This window comes from Mustela erminea, chromosome 7, assembly GCF_009829155.1.
Source record: "Mustela erminea isolate mMusErm1 chromosome 7, mMusErm1.Pri, whole genome shotgun sequence".
Taxonomy (NCBI): domain Eukaryota; kingdom Metazoa; phylum Chordata; class Mammalia; order Carnivora; family Mustelidae; genus Mustela; species Mustela erminea.
This window is the reverse complement of record NC_045620.1, coordinates 121,915,410-121,937,074: the sequence shown is the minus strand read 5'-3', so window position 1 is coordinate 121,937,074 and position 21,665 is coordinate 121,915,410. Positions and strand designations below refer to the sequence as shown.

At 46.8% G+C, this 21,665-nt stretch overlaps 1 pseudogene; it reads left to right on the top strand.

Moving 5' to 3' along the window:
• The first annotated feature begins 8,551 nt into the window (after positions 1 to 8,551).
• LOC116596414 lies at positions 8,552 to 9,182 on the top strand (annotated as a pseudogene).
• Positions 9,183 to 21,665: the final 12,483 nt, after the last annotated feature.

Sequence of the window (21,665 nt, the reverse complement as noted above, 5' to 3'; positions counted from 1 at the left end):
AGCTCAACATCGTTAAGATGACAGTTTTCCTTATATTAACTTATAAATTCAATAAGATTCTCCCAAAATGGAGAAAAGTTTTTTTCTTGTTTTCTGAAGCTAGACGAATTGATCCCAAAGTTCTTGTGGAAGAACAAGCACTTGGGAGCAGCAGGTAGAACACTGGAAGGACATGAGAGAAGACCAACTCTACTACGGAGCCTCTTGGCTGAAAACGGTGTGATTCTGGCACATCAATAGGCAGACCAGTGAAACCGAGTGGAAGGTGCAGAAGTCAGTCCAACTACATGTGAATTCTAGCATATGAGAAGCAGTCAAATGACTGAGACAAAGAAGGACTTTTTATTACGGTGTTGGGACGACCGTCCAGCCACACACAGCCTCACTCTCTTGGTGAGCTTATGGAGATCAAGCATTACTAGAGGGAATGGGAAATAGTACAACCCCTTTGGAGGGGAGTTTGCCAATATCTAACATGCATTAGTCTGTGCATTTCCCTTTCTTTTTTTTTTTTATGTTTATTTATGAGAGAGAGAGAGAATGATGGGAGAAGGAGGGAGGGGCCGAGGAGAGGGAGAGAGAGTCTTAAGCAGTCTCCATGCTGAGTGTGGGGCCAGACGAGGGGCTCAATCTCATGACCCTGAGATCACAACCTGAGCCAAAACCAAGAATCAGATGCTTAACTGACTGCACCACGCAGATGCCTCTGTGCATTCAACTTTCAACCTAGTACTCCAACTTGTAGGAATTTACTCTAAAGATATCTCCAGAAATAATATGTTCACCTGCATAGGTATGCTTCTTCACTGTACCATTGCTCATAAATACAGAATATCTGAAGCTACCTAAATGCCTGAACAGAGAAGACTGGTTGAGTAAACTTACAATGGACTCCTAGGAAGCAATAAAAAGGAATGAGGAATATCTTTATGAACTGATTCATAGTAATTTCCAGGGTATATTATTAAGGTCTTTTTAAAAAATATTTTATTGATTTATTTGACAGAAAGAGAGAGATCACAAGTAGACAGAGAGGCAGGCAGAGAGAGAGGAGGAAGCAGGCTCCCCGCGGAGCAGAGAGCCCGATGTGGGGCTTGATCCTAGGACCCTGAGATCATGATTGAGCCGAAGGCAGCGGCTTTAACCCACTGAGCCACCCAGGCACCCTATTAAGGTCTTTTTTAAAATTTTATTTTATTATTATTTTTTAAGATGTTTATGTATTTATTTGTTGAAGAGAGAAAGAGCACACAAGCAGGGAGAGCAGCAGACACAGGGAAAGCAGGCTCCCCACGAAGCAGAACTCTGATCCCAGGAACCTGAGATCATGACCTGAACCGAAGGCAGACGATTAACCGACTAAGCCACCCAGGCACCCCATATTATTAAATTTTAAAAGCAAAGTGCAAAAGCAAATGTATAGTATGTTACCCTTTGTGTAGTAAAGATAAGAAATTAGAAAATAGGGGCACCTGGTTGGCTCAGTGGGTTAAAGCCTCTGCCTTCAGCTCAGGTCATGATCCCAGGGTCCTGGGTTCGAGCCACGCATCGGGCTCTCTGCTTGGCGGGGAGTCTGCTTCCTCCTCTCTCTCTGCATGCCACTCTGCCTACTTGTGATCTCTGTCTATCAAATAAATAAATAAAATCTTTTTAAAAAAAATAAATAAATAAATTGGAAAATAAAATGGAATTGATTCTTTTAGTAAAAGATCGTCACAAGAACAATAAACCAGAAAACAATAAAATTGGTTGCTGGGTGCCTGGGTGGTCAGTCGTTAAGCAGCTGCCCTGGGCTCAGGTCATGATCCCAGAGTTCTGGGATCGAGGCCCACATCGGGCTCCCTGCTAGGTGAGAAGCCTGCTTCTCCCTCTCCTGCTCCCCCTGCTTGTGTTCTCTCTCTCTGTGTCTCTCTCTGCCAAATAAATAAATAAAATCTTAAAAAATAAAAAAATTGGTTGCCTGTAAGGGATTGGGTGAAGGAATAGGCAGAAAGGATACAAGAGGGAGAGACAATTTTGGGGATATCTTTTGGGATAGTTTTGGCTTCAGGAAACATGTTAATGTCACATACATTCAAAAGTAAAATTAAGGGGCACCTGGGTGGCTCAATTGGAGGCGCATGCAACTCTTGATCTCAGGGTTGTGAGTTTGAGCCCCCTGTGGAGTATAGAGATTACTTAAATAAATAAAACTTTTAAAACTCATCATAAGAATAAAATTAAATAAAACTACATCAACAAACATAAGAAAAAGTTAAAAACCTGTAACTAGATGCAAATAGAAACAAATACACCCAATTGTGTTTCAGATGCGTGACATAACCACATGAAGAGGAAGAAAGAAGTAAACCAAGAAATTTTGTGTAGAGTACTTAGATCCACCTCCAGTTGAATACAGATTACAAGCTGGAAAAAAAGAATACCAGGAAAAGAAAACACAGAGGCCAATAAACATTTAAAATATTATCTTTATTGCTAAGATTTATAAGTTAAAATAGCAAAATCTTTGATATTTAATATCCAGTGTTAAAGAGTTTTTTGAAGAAATGTAAATTATAGGACCTTTCTGAAAAGTGATTTGGAAATATATCTATCTTTTTTTAAATGTTTATTTATTTATTTGACAGAAAGAGAGAGATCACAAGTAGGCAGAGACAGACAGAGAGAGATGGGGAAGCAGGCTCCCTGCTGAGCAGAGAGCCGGATGTGGAGCTCTATCCCAGGACCCTGGGATCATGACCTGAGCCGAAGGCAGAGGCTTTAACCCACTGAGCCACCCAGGCGCCCCTATCATTTTTTTTTAATGTTGATATCCTTTGACCCAGAAATACAAATTCTTGCTGTCTCTTTGACAAAAACACTCAGCAGTGTGTAATTAAATTTATGCATTAGGATATCTTACCAGAATTACTTCTAAAACTGAAATTGAAAAAAAAAAAAAAACAGGCATAAGACGTCAATTGAATTACAAGATATCCATTAGATAGATGGAAGATGTCACCACCATGAAAATGATAGTGTAAAAGAATGTTTCGTGTCCTGGGAAAGTATAAAATGGTATGTGTAGTACAATTCTGATTTTGCTGAATAATATTTGTGAGAGACAAACCACCCCTAGTGGAAAAGGTTCAAAAATATAAGCAGACATTTTATAGGAGGGTAAACACATATGGCAAGTCAATGCACGGAAAGATCCTCAAGTTCATTAGTATTCAGGAAAATGCAAATTATTACTACTATGTTATAAATCTACTAGAAAGGCAAAAGTTTTAAAGTCTGACAATTCCAGGGACACCTGGGTGGCTCAATCTGTTGGGTATCTGCCTTCAACTCAGGCTCAGGTCATGATCCTAGGATCCTGGGATCGAGCCCCACGACTGTTTCCCAGCTCAGCGGGGAGCCTGCTTCTCCCTCCCCCTCTGCCTGCTGCTTCCTCGGCTTGTGCTCTATCTCTGTCAAATAAATAAATAAAATCTTAAAAAAAAAATAAAGTCTGACAATTCCAAATATCGGACAGCAGGCTGATCAGATGGAAACATTCTTTATAGCCAAAGATTTCACCCCAAAGACACTCTTGACACATGCACCAGAATGACAAAATACTGAGAACAATTCAAGTGACTAGCAAGAAATGAACAAACACATAAATTATGTGCAACTCGACAACGGAAGTACTGGATAGCAGTCACAAGGGAAAAACTCCAGCGACACAACCCAGCGTGGATAAAGTGAACCCATGTGTTTTTTTGAATGAAAAAAGCAAGAGACATATGATGAGAGCATGATACCATTTTTATAAAGCTTAAACTCAAGTAAACCCAAACAATTTATAAAATCCCTTTTCTTTTTAAAGATTTTATTTATTTATTTGACAGACAGAGATCACAAATAGGCAGAGAGGCAGGAAGAGAGAGAGGAGGAAGCAGGCTCCCAACTGAGCAGAGAGCCCAATGTGGGGCTCGATCCCAGGACCCTGGGATCATGACCTGAGCCGAAGACAGAGGCTTTAACCCACTGAGCCACCCAGGTACCCCTAAAATTACTTTTATAAAGCAAAGAAATAATAAACCCAGACTTGGAGAAAATAGTTACCTCAAGGGAGGCAAGCTGGGAGAGCCGTTAGGTAAATGACAATTATTATCAATTATTCATATTGTTCGGCTTCTTGGTGTTTGTGTTAAAAGAGATAGAGGGAAAGAGTACTATAAGGGTGTGTGTGTGTGCGTGTGTGTTGTGTTTCCTGAAGAAAAAACTGGAAGAATAAAAACCAAATAGTAGCAGAGATTATCTCTGGGGGGTAGGATTAGGAGTGCTTTTAATTTTCTTTGTATTTGTTTATATTTTCCAATGGTCTTAAACGAATATGCACTTTTTTGAAGAAGGGAGAATTTTATTTTATTTATCTTTTTACTTTGTTTTGTATTTATTTGACAGAGATCACAAGTAGGCAGAAAGGCAGACAAATGGTGGGGGCGGGGTGGGGAGAGAGCAGGCTCCCTGCTGAGCAGAGAGCCCAATGTGGGGCTCGATCCCAGGACCCTGAGATCATGACCTGAGCCGAAGGCAGAGGCTTAACCCACTGAGCCACCCAGGTGCCCCAAATGTGCACTTTTTTGAAAACAGGAAAAAATATTTTTCAAAATCTATCTTTAGAGCCTGTCCCATTTGCATGCTGCAGTCTGAACATCCAAGTCTTAGTTTCCACGGTAATAAATGATCCGAGGAAGAGGTACGCAGCAGAATCCCCAAGGTCATCTGTGACACCAAGTTTGGCCAGATAGTGAGCTCACGGTGGGGGAAATAAAGCTGCAGAAGGATGTTAGCGAGCTGCGTGGTAGGGCAGACACCTGCCAGCTGGGCAACAAGGAGGTAATAACATCTCAAGGAAAAGAATTTAATGAACCTGAAAACCATTTCTTGAAGTTACGAATCCACTGCCCTGCCCTGCCCTTTACCCCCTGACAAAAATCCCTGATAACGTGTAGATAAGAATACTGGAAACAAAATATTACAATCCCATCCTTGTATCAAATGATAGGAAACTGTCACCATAATGTGTGTCATTCTGTTCTCTGGCACTTACAGAGGGTCCCACGGGACTGGAAAGAGTTCAACAGAGAGTAATTAAAACGGCAAGCGGAAAGAGTGCTCTTCACATGACGACAAGCAAAAACTGAACACTGGCCTGCAGAGGAAGACCAGAGCTTAAAGGTGATATGCCAAAGGCATACAGAGTCGGAAAGATGCAGTCGCCGAATCTTCTGGGCCAGCAGTCAGGGGTGGCTGATGGTAGCTGAGAGAGGCAAATTTGGAAGAGATTAATAGGAACTGCTATTTTGCATGGTGGGTAGCAATGTGGAAATCTGTCCTCCCTCCCACAGAGGCTGAATCATTGGTTCTCAGTCTTGACCACACGTGCAGTGAAGATGGCCCAGGAGACCCACTGGGAGGCTGGAAGGGACAGGATCGCCAGGAACAAAGACGGTACTGAGACCGTGGTAATCTCGCGCTCCGTAAGGTCTCGTGAGGTCTGAGAGTCTGGAACGAATTGCACGGAAAACCTGACAAATGAAACCTTGTGAGATGTACATTACAGACAGCAGGTTTGCTTTTCAACAGAACTGTCCTTGGGCGTCATGCGGGGGATTGTACTGAGCCACCCACTGGGGTATTTCCCATGTGCCAGTGGTCACAGGAAGAGCTCCCATTCTGCCATGCTGTTGAAAGCTTGGGAGGCCGGAGCCTAAATGATACACTAAAGATCCTCAATAATTCCCCCAGGAGGGGCACGTGGGTGGCTCAGACGGTTAAGCATCTATCCGACTCTCAGTTCGGCTTGGGTCATGGTCTCCGGGTCCTGAGATCGAGCCCCACATCGGGCTCCACACACAGCACAGATTCTGCTTGCCCCTCTCCCTGTGCTTTTCCCCCTCCCTCTCGCTCATAAGTAAATAAAATTTATTAAAAAAAAGAAAAAAAAATAATTCCCCCAGGAAGGCAACCCAGAGGCCACAGCATCAACGGAAGGTAAATCCTAGGTTTCGAGGATTTACCAAAGGCTAATTTTTTATGTGGTGTTTTCAGACACCTCAAAAGATCAACAATTTCTGTATTGACTAAACTTTCTAAAGTGGCTCAGATTTGTAAATCCAGCTGTTCTCAATCTGGCTGCCTACCAATCACCTGGTATATTTTTTTAAAAATCCCTCCATCTATGTGTTGTAATGGGCCCTGGGTATTATATAAGACTGGTGAGTCACAGACCTGTACCCCTGAAACAAATAATACATTATATGATCATTAATTGAATTAAAATCAATCAATCAATTAATTAATTAAAAAATAAATGCCTCTGTCTCAGGCCCACCCTAGATGAACTGGATTTTTCTCAAGTGCCTGCAAACGATAAGAATGTGTAGCTGAAAGGGAGAACCACTGAGCTTCTCCATTTGTCCAAGTTAATTATTTGAAGAGGTTCTGATCGTCGGAAGAGGGCAAAGGGCACTTGCGTTGTGGACCAGCTCAGTGGAGGGAGGAAGAGAACTCTGCCGGCGCTAGTGCCCACACGGCCCGAGTGCCCTTCCCCCACACTGCCGGCCGCTCCCTCGTGGGTGACGGGGGCTTTATATGCCAGAAGGTCCCCAGACAGCCTTGGACATTGGAATAAAAGTTTTTCGGGTCCCTGTTACCGTGTAGCGAAGAAAGAGAAGAGAAGTATGCATGCCCAGTGCCCTTCTGAGCCCCACTTCTGGGCCCCTCTCTAGAATCAGAAAGAGGGACACGTGAGCCCAGCAGGCCCCGGCACAAGAAAGTGCTTCCTTGTTACCCGGGCTGAGCTGTTCTGCCTTTTCTCGAGTCTCAGCATTCGCTGCTTCCTTGACTTGCGGTTAGCCTCTCCTGCTCCACGCCTCAGCACATTCGTGTTCCTCGTCTCAGCATTTCAGAGCTCAGCCTGTGGCAGCTCTCGGCGCCTTGTTCCCCACCGTGGATTCTTCCAGGGCCTGGGTCACCCCTGCTGAGCGCTTCTGTGGGTCTCCACAGGGGCCTCTGCAGCTTCATCTCACGCCCTATGAAGGGTGCTTCCAGTATGCGCTAGAACCACGTTGTGCCTAGAAAAGTTCCTCCTTTTGCTCTCACTGGGATGTTTCCATCTGTTGCAGAGACGCAGGAGCGGCAGAGCCCAAACGCAGAAAGGAAAAGAGTCACCTGTTGGAACTGAGGATCAGGGACAGCTGTAGCAAACCGAGTGGAACCCGGGGAAGGCCAAGTCCCTCCCTCCAGGCCAGCGGCATCATCCCAGGGTGCCCCCAGAGCTCTGGGCTCCCCCTCGGGGCGGGGCAGCTTTCCACCTCCTCTACTTCTCCCTTCTTTAACTGCCCCAAATCCAAAACCACTTCACTGTAGGGTGAGGGAAAACTCCAGAAACAAACTTCACCCACAGAGGCCATCTCAGGTACCGAGATGACCCACTGGGTCCAGTTTGATTTGTTGAGGTTTTTAAATGCACATCTGTCCTCTACTTATCTCCCCAAACTTTTTTGTTTCCGCCTCCGGATCTGCTTACTCTCTACCACACATCGAGGGCTCATTTCCTACCCCATTCATTTGACTCCGGACCTTTCCAGACACTAAGACTAGATCATCCTCTATTGTCCCCACCAATATCCATCCATACCCTGTTTCTAGATCAAATTCGAACTCCACCTTCTCCAAAGAGCCAGTGTATTAGATCCAGTCTCCCTGCATTCTGACCACTTCTGTGTTGTATCCCCTACACCGCCAGGCCCAATGGCTGCGTTCTGATTTTTGCCTTGGTTGACATGTTGATTAGTAAGTAGTTCAGGCTTTCTCATATGTGCCCATTCTGCTTCCTCAACTAGATTTCAAGTTCCTCAAAACCCAGGACTCATGGTCAGAACATGTGATGAGAGCTGTGGCCGTAAGAGAGAAGAGGGAGGCCTTGGACTTGGGTGGGGCCTCAGAGGGTCTGCACCTGGCTGGGATGCAGGTGTTAAGTGTAATTATGATGGAGGAGACTGTATTCTGTTCCTAGACGAACATAGCTTAAACCGCATTCCCATCAGTCAGCATCCTTTCGTGGCTCCTCAGAACTCTGGAAAAGTCATGGACCTGAGGAGATTGAGAACCTGTGTAGTACTTGGGTGTTTGGTGAGAAACATCAAGGAGGAGCTCCATGCCAGCGCCACACAAACTACCATGCCTTGTGCTGTGTTTCTAGAACTTTCTTACTATCAGTTCATATTTAATGAACAATTACTGTGTGCCTGGCTAGCTCAGTCAGTAGAGCATGAGACTCTTTAAAGATTTTTTTTTTTTTTTAAAGATTTTTATTTATTTATTTGACAGAGAGAAATCACAAGTAGATGGAGAGGCAGGCAGAGAGAGAGAGAGAGGGAAGCAGGCTCTCCGCTGAGCAGAGAGCCCGATGCGGGACTCGATCCCAGGACTCTGAGATCATGACCTGAGCCGAAGGCAGCGGCTTAACCCACTGAGCCACCCAGGCGCCCCGAGCATGAGACTCTTAATGAACAATTACTGTGTACTAGGCTATCAATAGAATAGAAGGTCTAAAAGACAGACCTAGAAATTTCTGCTTAAAGAAGCTTACAGACTTTCCTCAGGTGCACAAGAAGATGGCAGACATTCAGGCTGAGCATGTGTACCAGAAACAGCTGACCAGCTTCCAACATAAGAAGAGGGGCCTGTTTGGAGAAGCTGGCAAAGAGAAGCTCCTGCGATATTAAAGAAACATCAGTCTGGGCATTGAGATGCCGATGGAGGCCACGGAGGACACCTGTACTGACAAGTAATGGCCCTTTACTGATTGTGTCTCCATCTGAAGGCAGATCCCGTCTGGGGGGGTAACCAAGATGAAGACACAAAGGCCCATTTTCACCCCCTGAGACTACCTCCACCACAACCTAAAGTACAGCTACTTCGAGAAATGCCACAAGAACATATCCATGCACCTGTGCCCCCCTTCCCCGTTTCAGGGACATCCATCCAACATTGTCACCGTGGGTGTGTGCCAGCCCTTGAGCGAGACTGTGCTCTTCAGCGTGCTGAATATCACCAAGGCCACTGGGCAGCAAGAAGCCAGAAGCTCTGAGATTAGACATCTGCCCATCCATCCCCCCAAAGAAAAAAAGTTATGTTCCTAGTCAAAAAAAAAAAAAAAAGAAAAGAAAGAAAAAAAGAAGGAAACAGTAGCAGCTTACAGATGGCCAGTGAATTATACAGAAATGACCATTTTAAAGACAGACTATGTTGGGCGCCTGGGTGGCTCAGTGGGTTAAGCCTCTGCCTTTGGCTCAGGTCATGATCTCAGCGTCCTGGGATCGAGTCCCGTATCGGGCTCTCTGCTCAGCAGGAAGCCTGCTTCCCCCTCTCTCTCTGCCTGCCCCTCTGCCTACTTGTGATTTCTCTATGTGTCAAATAAATAAATAAAATTAAGAAAAAAAATAAAGAGAGTCTACGTTGAGTACATTTGAACAGAGGTCCATTGCACTCGGGGAGCCCAAAGGAGAAGACTCATTGAGTCTAGAGGCATGGTGTGGCTGACTGGAACAGTCATGGTCCCCAGGGAGTCATGCCTCATGATACCCATGGCCTTGGGTGTTGCCTTCCCCCGTCAACTCTGACTTGGCCTCGTGACTTGTCCAATGGGACAAACGACACACATACACAAGCAGAGGCTTGCACGGTAGGACTTGCTCTCGTTGCCATGTAAGGAAGCCAGTCCGGCCTAGAGAAGAGCCCAAGTGCAGGAAAACAGAGACAGTCTCGCTGTTGGTCGGCACCCACTGCCAGACGCGGGGGAAGGCCATCTTGGACACTCCGGTCCCGTTGACCTTGCAGTTATTGTGCAGCCCTAAGAATGCGCCCTAGTAAAACCAACCTAGGAGCTTCCCGCTGACACACAAACATGAGAGAAATGATAATACTGTTTTAAGACTCCAAGTTTGGAGTGATTTGTTATGCACTAATGGATAGCGTACAGAACTAAGGTAGCACCATAACAAAAGCACACACATGCAGTATTGGCTTTGGATTGTGTGGCAAAGGGGGGCTGGGAGGGGGCAGGGAGCCTGGAGGCTGGAGGTCTCGGGGGAAATTTACTGAAGGAAAAGGCAGCCACCTGTGTCTTCTAGCAGTGAAACAGGGAGTGGTGACAGTCGTCCCACAAGGCTGTCCGCAGCAGCAAATTAGAAGGTAGAAAACTTCCCTAATAAGCTTATGAATCTGGCTCAAGGAATTTTCTGGCAGAATGTTAAAAGTGTAAATTGTCTTTTTTTTTTTTTTTTAGAGGCTTTTGCTCTAAGGGACTGGAAGGAGGAATTGTTCAGTGTCCCATAGGAATTTGGAAGAGAGGAGATGGGGGGGTACTGGCTTCCAAAATAACGTGCTTCAGGTGCCTGGGTGGCTCCCCCAGTTGAGCATCTGACCCCTGCTTCAGCCCAGGTCAGGATCTCAGGGTCGTGGGAATGAGATCAGCCTCAAGGGCTCCTGACCCGGCATGGAGTCTGCCTGCCATTCCTCTCTTCCTTCTCCCTCTGCCCCTCCCTCTGCTCACTCTTGCATGCTCTCTCTCTCTCTCTTAAATAATAGTAATAATAATAATAAATGAAATAAAGTGTTGTGTATTTCCAGTCTCTCTAACCCACAAGTTTCCAAGAAAGACATGGCTTCAAGGTAGAGACCAAATCAAGTTTGAGGCTGTGACTCTTTGTTAAGACCTCAGAAAGAGGGCACCTGGGTGGCTTGGTGGGTTGGGCCTCTGCCTTCAGCTCAGGTCATGATCTCAGGGTCCTGGGATCAAGTCCCACCTCAGGCTCTCTGCTTGGCGGGGAGCCTGCTTCCTCCTCTCTCTCTGCCTGCCTCTCTGCCTATTTGTGATCTTTCTCTGTCAAATAAATAATAAAATCTTAAAAAAAAAAAAAAAAAACCTCAGAAAGGTACGAGGTGGTGCCCAGTAGCCCTCCCGCAGATCCAAGAATCATAAGCTCAGAGCCCCATAGCTCTCCAACACGGTGCCCAAAGTGAAGAGAGAACCATCTCCAAATTAATTGCAGGAATGGCTTTTGTCTAACCAAACAGACTCTTTTCTGGCACTGTTCTGGGGGGTTGTTGGACAGGGGGGTTCTACTGCAGAAAGCAGGATAGGGGCTCCTCAGCCCGCAGGCACAGCTCTTCCTGACCAGGAGGAGTATCTCAGAAGGCAGAGCCCAAGCCCTGACAGCAAACAAAGAAGCACCGAGAACAATGGATGGAGGGGTCAGTCCCAGCAGCTCACAGCACCCTCCCCACCCCCCCCCCATCGGGCAGGAGCACACTTACTTCCAAAGGAGAAAGCCTTGACCGCCCAGCTCCTGCTCTTTTCAGAACTTCCCCATGGCTGTGTGTCTCCTGCTGCAGCCGCTTTGGAGGTGAGTACTTACAAGGTCATCCTGCCCCCTCTCACCATCGCTTGCTGGGTGTCTGGAGAAGAGGAGGTGGTTTATCATTCAAGCTCACAGTCCTCGGACCAAGAGCTGCAGAGGCACGGCACCTGCGGAGTCTGCACGCGCCGGGACCCGATCTCATCAGGAGGCCCTGCGCTGTGAGCCTGGGGCGTGATCAGATGAGGTTGAGGGCACCGGGAGCAGAGGGGGGATTTCGCACGTGGGAACGATGGGAACCATTTGTTCGAGGAAGGGTCCCCTGAGTTATGCCTCCCAGTATACCCACTGTGCATGTCTCCCTCTCCCATAGACTCTGAGTGTGGCCTTGTGATCTGCTCTGGCCAACGGGACAACGTCAGACCAGAGGCTTGACAAGCATGTGCCCATTAGAATATCGCCTGTGCCCATTGGGCCCGCCAGTGGAGGAGAGGCCACAGGAAGGGGAACTGAGATCCCCAGGTGTGAGCCAACAAGTACCAGAGATCTTGATGGTCAGCCCTCCTACCCCTGTTGAATGAGTGTTTTCAGGTGAAACCAGCATTGAAAACACTCAACCCACAGAATGACGGGAAATTACAAATAATTGTTAGTTTGCGGGTCTCCTGGGTGGCTCAGTGGGTTAAGCGTCTGCCTTCAGCTTAGCTCATGATCTCAGGGTCCCGGGATCAAGTCCTGCATCAGGTTCCCTGCTCAGCGGGGAGCCTGATTCTCTCTCTCCCTCTGCCTGCTGTTCCTGTCTTATGCTGTCGAATGAATAAATAAAATCCAAAAAAAACCCAAAAACTAATAATCGTTAGTTTGAGTAAAAAGTTTCAGGCACCAATAGATAACTGATACATAGGAAGATTTTTTATAAAGCTTTCTTGGAGGACCTAGTACTGAAAGATCAGAGAGGGTGAGCACAGACCAAGCCGGAGAAAGGTTATTCCTGGCACGGCAAGGTAGGAGTCTAAGTGGAGGCAAAGGGGAAGGGAAGGACAGGGAGTGACAGGCTACTTCATGATTAATACGCCAGTCGCCCAGAACCACCCCCAGAAGGAGGAAGGGAGCCCCCCCTTTTTTTATTTGACAGAGATTACAAGAAGGCAGAGAGGCAGGCAGAGAGGGGGAAGCAGACCCCCCGTTGAGGAGAGAGCCTGATGCAGGGCTCAATCCCAGGACACTGAGACCATGACCTGAGCCAAAGGCAGAGGCTTTAACCCACCAAGCCACCCAGGTGCCCTAAGGGAGCCCCCTTTTAGAAGCAGCACCAGTCAGTCTTTCATTATCCCTCAGAGGTCTTGGTTTAGCTGTGGGGTCTTAAAGGTCTGGAGCTTTCCCGCTTCTACTGCCCCAGCATACGCGGTGCAAGAGATGCTCTGGGTGGTATGGTCAGGGGACAAACATGCACTGTCACTTCTCTGCTGTGCATTAACAGGAAAGAAACAAACCCCCAAACTGGGGCCCCTGCATGGCTCAGTAGTTAAACATCTGCCTTCAGCTCAGATCATGATACGAGGGTCCTGGGATCGAGCCCCACATCGGGTCACCTTGCTCAGTGCGAAGCCTGCTTCTCCCTCTCCCACTCCCCCTGCTTGCGTTCTCTCTCTCTGCCAAATAATAAATAAATAAAATCTTTTTAAAAGAACAAAACACCCAGACTGCACCAGCTAGGCGTGCGGAGGGCTCAAGGACCAGGGAATCAAGGATTCCTGTACATGCGCTATTGTTTTCCAGCCATGCAACGATGAACGCTGTACATAATTTCTCTGGGGTTCATGCTTTGTTCGTAAAATGAGAGGTGTCCTCCAGCTCTGAAAGCCTAAGGTTCTAGGAAGATATTTTAATGCAAAAATCGAGGGCCTCCTGGGTGGCTCAGTCACTTGAGCATCCGACTCTTGATTTCGGCTCAGGACGTGATCTCAGGGTCCTGGGATCCAGGCCCCACGTCCGACTCCACGCTCAGTTGGGAGTTTCCTTGGGATCCTCTCCGTCTCCCTCTGCCCCTCCCCCAGCTCATGGACACACAATCTCTCTACTTAATAAAAAAATCTTTAAAAAGAAATGCATTCAGGGGGACGCCTGGGTGGCTCAGTGGGTTAAAGCCTCTGCCTTCGGCTCAGGTCATGATCGCAGGGTCCTGGGATCGAGTCCGGCATCGGGCTCTCTGCTTGGCAGGGAGCCTGCTTCCTCCTCTCTCTGCCTTCCTCTCTGCCTACTTCTGATCTGTCTCTGTCAAAGGAATAAATAAAATCTTAAAAAAAAAATGCATTCAAATATTGTTGAATCTGAGTAGGCCTTAGCAATAGCATGGACTGTGGTATCATTGAAATGCTGTGATCTGTAGGTCAGTACAATTGGATTTTGGAATCCAATAGGGGAATAAGAATCGAGAGTCATGAAAATGTTTGTCCTTTGACTTTGTCATCCCATTCTTGGGAATTTGTCCCAAGGAAATAATTAAACATATTATAAAATCTATATGCATCAACTCCGATGTAAAAAAAAAAAAAAAAGCCAGAAACACTCTAAATATCTAATAAAAAGCATAAATAAATTATTATGTAGGCAATATCCTATGGCCATTACAAGAGTTATTATAAAAGGTGTAAAATCACAGGAAAGTGTTCGTGATTTCACAATTAGTGGAAAAAGCTATATATATGCATATATCTATCTCATATTACAGCAACTCTATAAAAATAGACTGCATATGGACACAGCTAGAAAGAAACATGCAAATATGAAAATAGTTGTATAAAAGAGCTGAGATGATGGTGAAGGTTTTTCTTACTTCTTATAGGTTGCCTTTATAGTAAAGTGTTTTTAAACCCCATTATTGGACGCCTGGGTGGCTCAGGCGACTGCCTTCCACACAGGTCGTGATCCTGGAATCCAAGGATTAGGTCCTCATCAGGCTATCTGCTCGGCTGGGAGTCTGCTTCTCCCTCTGACCCTCCCCCCCCCCAAATAAGTAAAATCCTTAAAAAAAAAAAGCCATTATCTCTGCTCTTCACTCTGGTGACTAATCAGGTGTTTCTGTGGGAGCAAGAGAACAGGAAAGCCCACCACATGCACTCCGGAGATAAGGCTCCTTTCAGGGACAGGTCACCGACAACTTTAGACTGAGATTTTCAGGGAGGAGTTTAACACAATTTTTGAAATTATGGCATACTATACATAACAGCAAATTCACCATTTTAGCCTTTGTAAAGAGTGTAGTTCTGGGCACCTGGGTGGCTCAGTGGGTTAAGCCTCTGCCTTCGGCTCAGGTCATGATCTCAGGGTCCGGGGATCGAGCCCCGTGGGCTCTCTGCTCAGCAGGGAGCCTGCTTCCCCACCCTCTCTCTGCCTGCCTCTCTGCCTGCTTATAATCTCTGTCAAATAAATAAATAAAATCTTAAAAAAAAAAAAAGTGTAGTTCTGTGGCATTAAACAATTGACATTGTGCAATCATCATCACGATCCATTTCCAGAACCTTCCCATCATCCCCAGCTGCAACTCTGTATCCATTAGACACCAGTTTTCCAGTTTTCCCCCCACCTCAGTCCCTGGTAACCACTGTTCTTACTTTCTGTCTCTAAGAATTTTATTTCCTCTATCTCCTCTTGGGGAAACCATACAATATTTGTCTTTTTGTGACTGGTCTAATTAGCATAATGTCTTCAAGTTTCATCCATGTTGTAGCATGTGCTAGGATTTCTATCCCTGTTAAGCCTGAATAATATTATATTTATGGGAGCGCCTGGGTGGCTCAGTCAGTTAGGCATCTGCCTTTGGCTCAGATCATGATCCCATGGTCCTGGGATCAAGTCCAGCATTGGGCTCCCAGACCAACAGAAGTTTGTTTCTCCCTCTCCCTCTGTGCTCGTGTTCTGTCTCTCTCTCAAGTAAATAAACCTTTAAAAAAATATATTGCATTGAAAAATATTGCATTGGATGGATAGGCATTTTGTTTATGCGTTCGTCAGTGAGAGGACACGTGGATCCATTCCAGCATTGGGCTACTGTGAACAACGCTGCTGTTTGTTGGTACTTGTTCAGTCTCTGTTTTCAATGCTGTGCATGTACCCAGTATTGGAACTGTCCGCGATGTGTTCTTCAAAACAATGTACATGACCAAATAAAAACAGACCAATACAACTTGGACCACAATGGGTGATGTTGGACCTATGGGAGCTTGGAACAAGCCGATCGGCCTGGCTTGGGCTGGGGCTCACACTCCTGCCTACAGCCCTAGACTAGGGTACCTGGTTCGTCTTTTAGGATTCAAGGCCTGACCCTAGAAGGACATTGGAGCATTTCAATTTTGGGAAGGAAAGGAGCCTGCCAGACTTCCGAAGACCGTTTCTGGAGGCAGAAGCGTGAAGCCCCCAGACCCGCTGTGGCTGGAGCCCAGGTGGTAAGAACAGAGCTGGTCGTTCCTATAAACGAAGCCCCGCTGGGAGGAGGCACCCCAGCCTTCCCTCGCTGCTCTGATTCGTGCCTTAAAGCCGGGCTTGGGCATCAACAGCCTCTGCTTCCATCCATGCTCCCCTGGAGTTAGCTCCGTTGTCCTGGGCAGGGTGTTCTGTCTCCCTGATTCTGTTTCCTCCTCTGCCAATCGGGCGGCTGAAAGGATCCAGCAAGTTCGGTGTGCAGAAGTGGCTAACCCAGAACTCAGGGCACCCGAAACTGTCAGTGCATGTCGCCTTCCTTCTCTTCCCACCTTAGTGGCTTCCTCCCCCCCCCCACCCCGCTTTGGGACTCCAGGAGCCTAGGAACCCTCTGTTCTCTAGCACCTTCTCCCAGCGCTTCCAGCTCCCAGAAAAGAAACGAGGCAGAAACACTGCAGCTTTGCCTTCTAGTGGTGAAGCAGGCCCATTGCAGGCGCGGAGGATAAATGGGGGTTCCTGCTTGATGGGCTCACGAAGAGGAGGTCAGGTCTGGTTGACCAGTCCATGTCTGGGTCACCAGCCGTGTCTGACAGGGACTTGAGTTTGTTGCTTACTATTATCCATGATGACACACACCAGAGCAGGGTCATTAGAAGCCCCTATTAAATATGTCACGTTTATTTGGTTAGAATGGCTGACTCCAACACTAAGTGTACCTACTTGGCCTCATGCTCATCGGCTTGTAACTGATGAGGAGGTGACGGCTGAGGGGTGCAGGAGGCCACTGGGGAGCGCCACCGCCCGGGCTTCTGGGCCCAGACCCAACACAGCATCCCAGATCAGAGCGCGGACTAGGGAGGCGTCCCTTCAGCGGTGATCCGTGAAGGACCCACATGACGGAGGGTGAGACTCCTATGCGGTTTTTCTAGAAAAGCTGAGAAATGGATGCTGGAAGGAGCCCCAGCAGCTGCCAAGCACGGCATTCGCAGTAGCTCCCAGGGTGCTTGTCCTTCTCTCTGACTGGAGAGGGATTCTTCCAGAGGTGGATGGGCCGGCGGAGGGGAGGAATGACCAGAATAAGAACATGTTTCAGGGGGCGCCTGGGTGGCTCAGTGGGTTAACCCTCTGCCTTCGGCTCAGGTCATGATCTCAGGGTCCTGGAATCGAGCCCCACATCAGGCTCTCTGCTCAGCGGGGAGCCTGCTTCCCCACCCCACCCTCCCGCCTGCCTCTCTGCATACTTGTGATCTTTGTGTGTCAAATAAATTAATTAATTTAAAAAAAAAAACCACCATAAAGGTTGTATAGAAACTTAGGGCAAGGGGCGCCTAGGTGGCTCAGTCAGTTAAGTGTCTGCTTTCTGCCCAGGTCATGGACACAGGGTCCTGGGATGGAGTCCCACATTGGGCTTCCTGCTCAGTGGGGATCCTGCCTCTCCCTCTGCCCACCCACCCCCGGCTCATGCTCACTCTCTCTCTCTCTCAAAATAAATAAATAAAATCTTAAAAAAATAAACTTGGGGAAATATTTATATTTTTAAAGACTTTTACTTTATTTATTTGACAGAGAGAGAGATCACAAGTAGGCAGAGAGAGAGAGGAGGAAACAGTTTCTTTGCTGAGCAGAGACCCCAATGCGGGGCTCGATCCCAGGACCCTGAGATCATGACCTGAGCCAAAGGCTGAGGCTTAACCTACTGAGCCACCCAGGCTCCCCTCGGGCAATACTTATTAAATAAAATGTACTATGAAGAAAACATAGGCACTTACCTCTCTGAAACTGGTCTTAGCAACATTTTCTAGAGACGTCTCCTCAGGCAAGGGAAACAAAAGCAAAAATAAACTACTGGGACTACACCAAAATAAAATGCTTTTGCACAGCAAAGGAAACCATCAGCAAGACAAAAAGGCAACATACTGAATGGGAGAAGACATTTGCCATGATATGTCCAATAAAGGCTTAATATCCAAAATATATAAAGGATTTACACAGCTCAACCCTAAAAAAAAAAGTAATCTGATCTTTAAAAGGAATCCTCATGCACTGTTGTTGGGACTATAAAGTGGTGCAGCCACTGTGGAAAACAGTGTGGAGGTTCCTTAAAAAGTTCCTAAAATAGAGGGGCGCGTAGGTGGCTCAGTCATTAAGTGTCTGCCTTCGGCTCAGGTTGTGATCCCAGGGTCCTGGGATCGAGCCCCGTGTTGGTCTTCCAGCTCAGCAGAAAGCCTGCTTCTCCCTCTCCCACTCCCACTGTTTGTGTTCACTCTTTCGCTGTCTCTTTCTCTGTTAAATAAATAAATAAAATCTTTTTTTTTAAGTTTAAAAAAGTTAAAAATAGAAATACCATATGATCCAATAATGCCAAAAGAAAAGAAAATCACTAACGAACAGATATATGCACCCTATTTGCAGCATTACTTACATTAGCCAAGACATGGTAGCAACTTCAGTGTCTATCGATAGAAGAACAAAGAAGATGTGGTATACACATACAGCGGAATATTACTCAGCCGTTAAAAAAAGAACGAGAGCTTGCCAACATAGATGGATCTCAAGGGTATTATGCTGAGTAAAATAAATCAGAGAAAGACAAATGCCATATGATTTCACTTCTGTGTGCGCTCTAAAATACGAAACAACTCAACAAATGGCAGGGGACAGGGGCAGGGGGAGGGCAGAAACAGACCCATTAAAAAGAACAAACTGGTGGTTGCCAGAAGGATAAAGGTGGGGGATGGGCAAAGTGGGTGAAGGGGGGAGGGAGGGGCAGACTTCCAGTCATGGCGGGAGGAAGTTACAAGGATGGAAGACAGAGCATAAGGAATATAGCCAATGATCCTGTGACAGTGTCGCAGGGTGACAGATAGATTCTACTCTCATGTGAGCCTGTGAAGCGTACAGAGATGTCCAATCACTGTTTATACCCGAAACTAATGTAACACTCTACTTCAACCACACTTCAATAAAAAATATATGCCAACTAGGGGCACCCGGGTGGCTCAGTCGTTAAGCGTCTGCCTTCGGCTCAGGTCAAGATCCCAGTGTCCTGGAATGGAGCCCCACATCAGGCTCCCTTCTCGGCCGGAAACCTGCTTCTCCCTCTCCTACCCCCCAATCCCCGTTTGTGTTCCCTCTCTTGCTGTATCTCTCGCTGTCAAATAAATAAATAAAATTTTTAAAAATATGCCAACTATGCTTCCATTTAAAAAAAATAGGTATTATTAAGTGCAGAAAATACCATTATAGCGACACAAAAATTTAAAATAGCGACACAAAAATTTAGAAAAGCTATGCCAAAAAGAAAACGTATGAGAGTTGTAACCATCTTTGTTTCTTTAAAATTTTTTAAACTGTTACAGTATTACAGTCCCTAAAAAAAACGACCTTGCTAACTGTCCCTTTTCTCCTCTGAATTACAAGATGAGAAACCATACCCTGGATGGAAACATTTAATAACAGAACTGCTTAACTGCTGAGTCTCCACCGACCTTGAAAGGTCAAAAGCATCCCTGCGCAATCCACTATCGATCGATGATGCGCTGGCTGGCAGCTCCGAGCCCAGCCTGTTCTCAGCAAGGGGAGCCCCAGCTCCCAGCAGCTAATGGGCTCCGGCCCAGGCAGGTGAAGAGGAGCAGCCCCGGAGCATCTGCTCGAGCAGCAGGCTGGGAGGGGCTCTGCCCAGGGCAGGAAGATGGAGGTCTGGACAAAGTGGCGGGAAGAGCTGACAGTCCGACTTGTTATTTGGACTAAGGCTGCTTGAACTCTACCATGAGTAGATTCCCGCCCCGTGCCACGCTCTACCTCCAGCCTGTGCCTGGACAGGACTAGCAGGAGGAGAACACTCCGAAAGGGCCAGCTCCCCTTCCCAGTCTGCGAGGTTGGGGGAGCCACGATCCCGGTCCATACACACTGCCCGCCCGCGGGAAATCCAGGGGCTGGGCACTACCGGATGAGAATGCAGGGAGGAGTGTCGCTGGGCGAGGAGATGCAGTGAGAGGAATCCTCCGTGTCGGTTTCCCGGCCGTGAGCTCAGTGAGTGGCAGAAGCATCTTTCCCTGCGGAAAGAGGGCAGGAGGAGAATGCTGGTTCTCGAGATGTGATTAGAGATTGGGAGGACTTTGCTGGAGAAAGGGGGCCCGCATGGGGCTCACGGGGGATGCGTGTGAACTGGAAGAGCCTTCGCACCCCAGTGATGCTGCGTGCTGTGGGGGAGCGGGCTGGCGGAAGGGGAAGGAAAGCATCTTTTTCTTTTTTCTTTTTTCTTTTTTTTTTTAAGATTTTATTGATTTATTTGACAGACAGAGATCACAAGTAGGCAGAGAGACAGGCAGAGAGAGAGGGGGAAGCAGGCTCCCTGCTGAGCAGAGAGCCCGATGCAGGACTCGATCCCAGGACCCTGAGATCATGACCTGAGCTGAAGGCAGAGGTTTAACCCTCTGAGCCATGCAGGCGTCCCAGAAAGCATCTTTTTCAAAGGGAAACAATAGAAGACGCTTCCCTTTGGGGCCTTTGGCTCTTCCGATCCCTGGGAAGCTGAAAATTAGAAACACTACATCTAGAAACTCCCCACATCTTGGAGTTAATTCCACCCACGGGTCTTAAAAACGGTTCTGCGAAATGAAGGTGATTAACTAGACAAAAAGTTGCTGGCTTACAGAGATAACTTAAAGCAGTGGTGCACTGAAATGAAAAATGCAAATTTCATATTTAGTTTTAAGATTCTACAGTCTGTTGCGGCTTCTTCCTCCCAGGCACAGCATCTGTAATTTGTGGACTGACAGGATGTGTGCAGCGGGATGGAGCTTTGGCCCCGTTAGCACTAATGGGAAAGACATAACCCAGGTGTGAACAACAATTGGAAAACAGGACATTAATACACAACGTCTTTATGCTCTTTCTTTAAGCACTATAATTCTCAATCCATAGCTACTTCTCCAGTAAATGATCCTTACTCTTTCAAGGTGAGGGGAAGAAAGAAGAAAGGAAGAAAGAAAGAAAGAAAGAGAGAGAGAGAGAGAGAAGGAAGGAAGGGAGGGAGGAAAGAAACATGTTATACATATTTATCTTCAAAATTTCAGTTACTAATACTGACATAGCAAGTTCAAGTCAAGCCTCGGGGTGCCTGCTCAGTGCGTTAAGCCTCTGCCTTTGGCTCGGGACATGATCCCAGAGTCCTGGGATCGAGCCCCGCATCGGGCTCTCTGCTAGATGGGGAGCCTGCTTCCCCCCGCCCCTCTCTCTGCCTGCCTCTCTGCCTACTTGTGATCTCTGTCTGTCAAATAAATAAATTCTTAAAAAAAAAAAAATCAAGCCTCAACACACAACAGTTTCTAAAGAAAATTTAGTGCAACATTCCAAAATGTATGGGATGCAGCCAGTGCAGTACATAGAGGGAAACTCATAGTTAAAAAATGCCTAGAGATTCTAAATCAGTCAGTTAGGCAAGAAAATGAAAAGGGGTGCTCAGATTAGAAAGGAAGAAGTGAAGAAAAATCACGTTCTAATTAATACTGTAAATGTAAGTGTTATGGGTTCGTTCATGTACCCCACCTCCAAAATTTGTTGAAGTCCTAACCCCCAACCTTAAAAGGTGACCTTATTTGGAAATGGGGTAGACGTAATCAGTTACGATAAGGTCATACTGGAGTAGGGTGGGTCCTTAACTCCATAATGCTATGTCCTTACACAAGGAATGCCGGGACACACAGGGAGAGAAGGCCATGTGACAACAGAGGTCAGGACAGGAGTGAGGCAACCATGAACCATGGAACACCAAGGATCCCTGGTGGCACCAGAAGGTAAGGAAAAGGCATGGAATCCACTTCCGCCTAGCACCTTGGGAGAGCG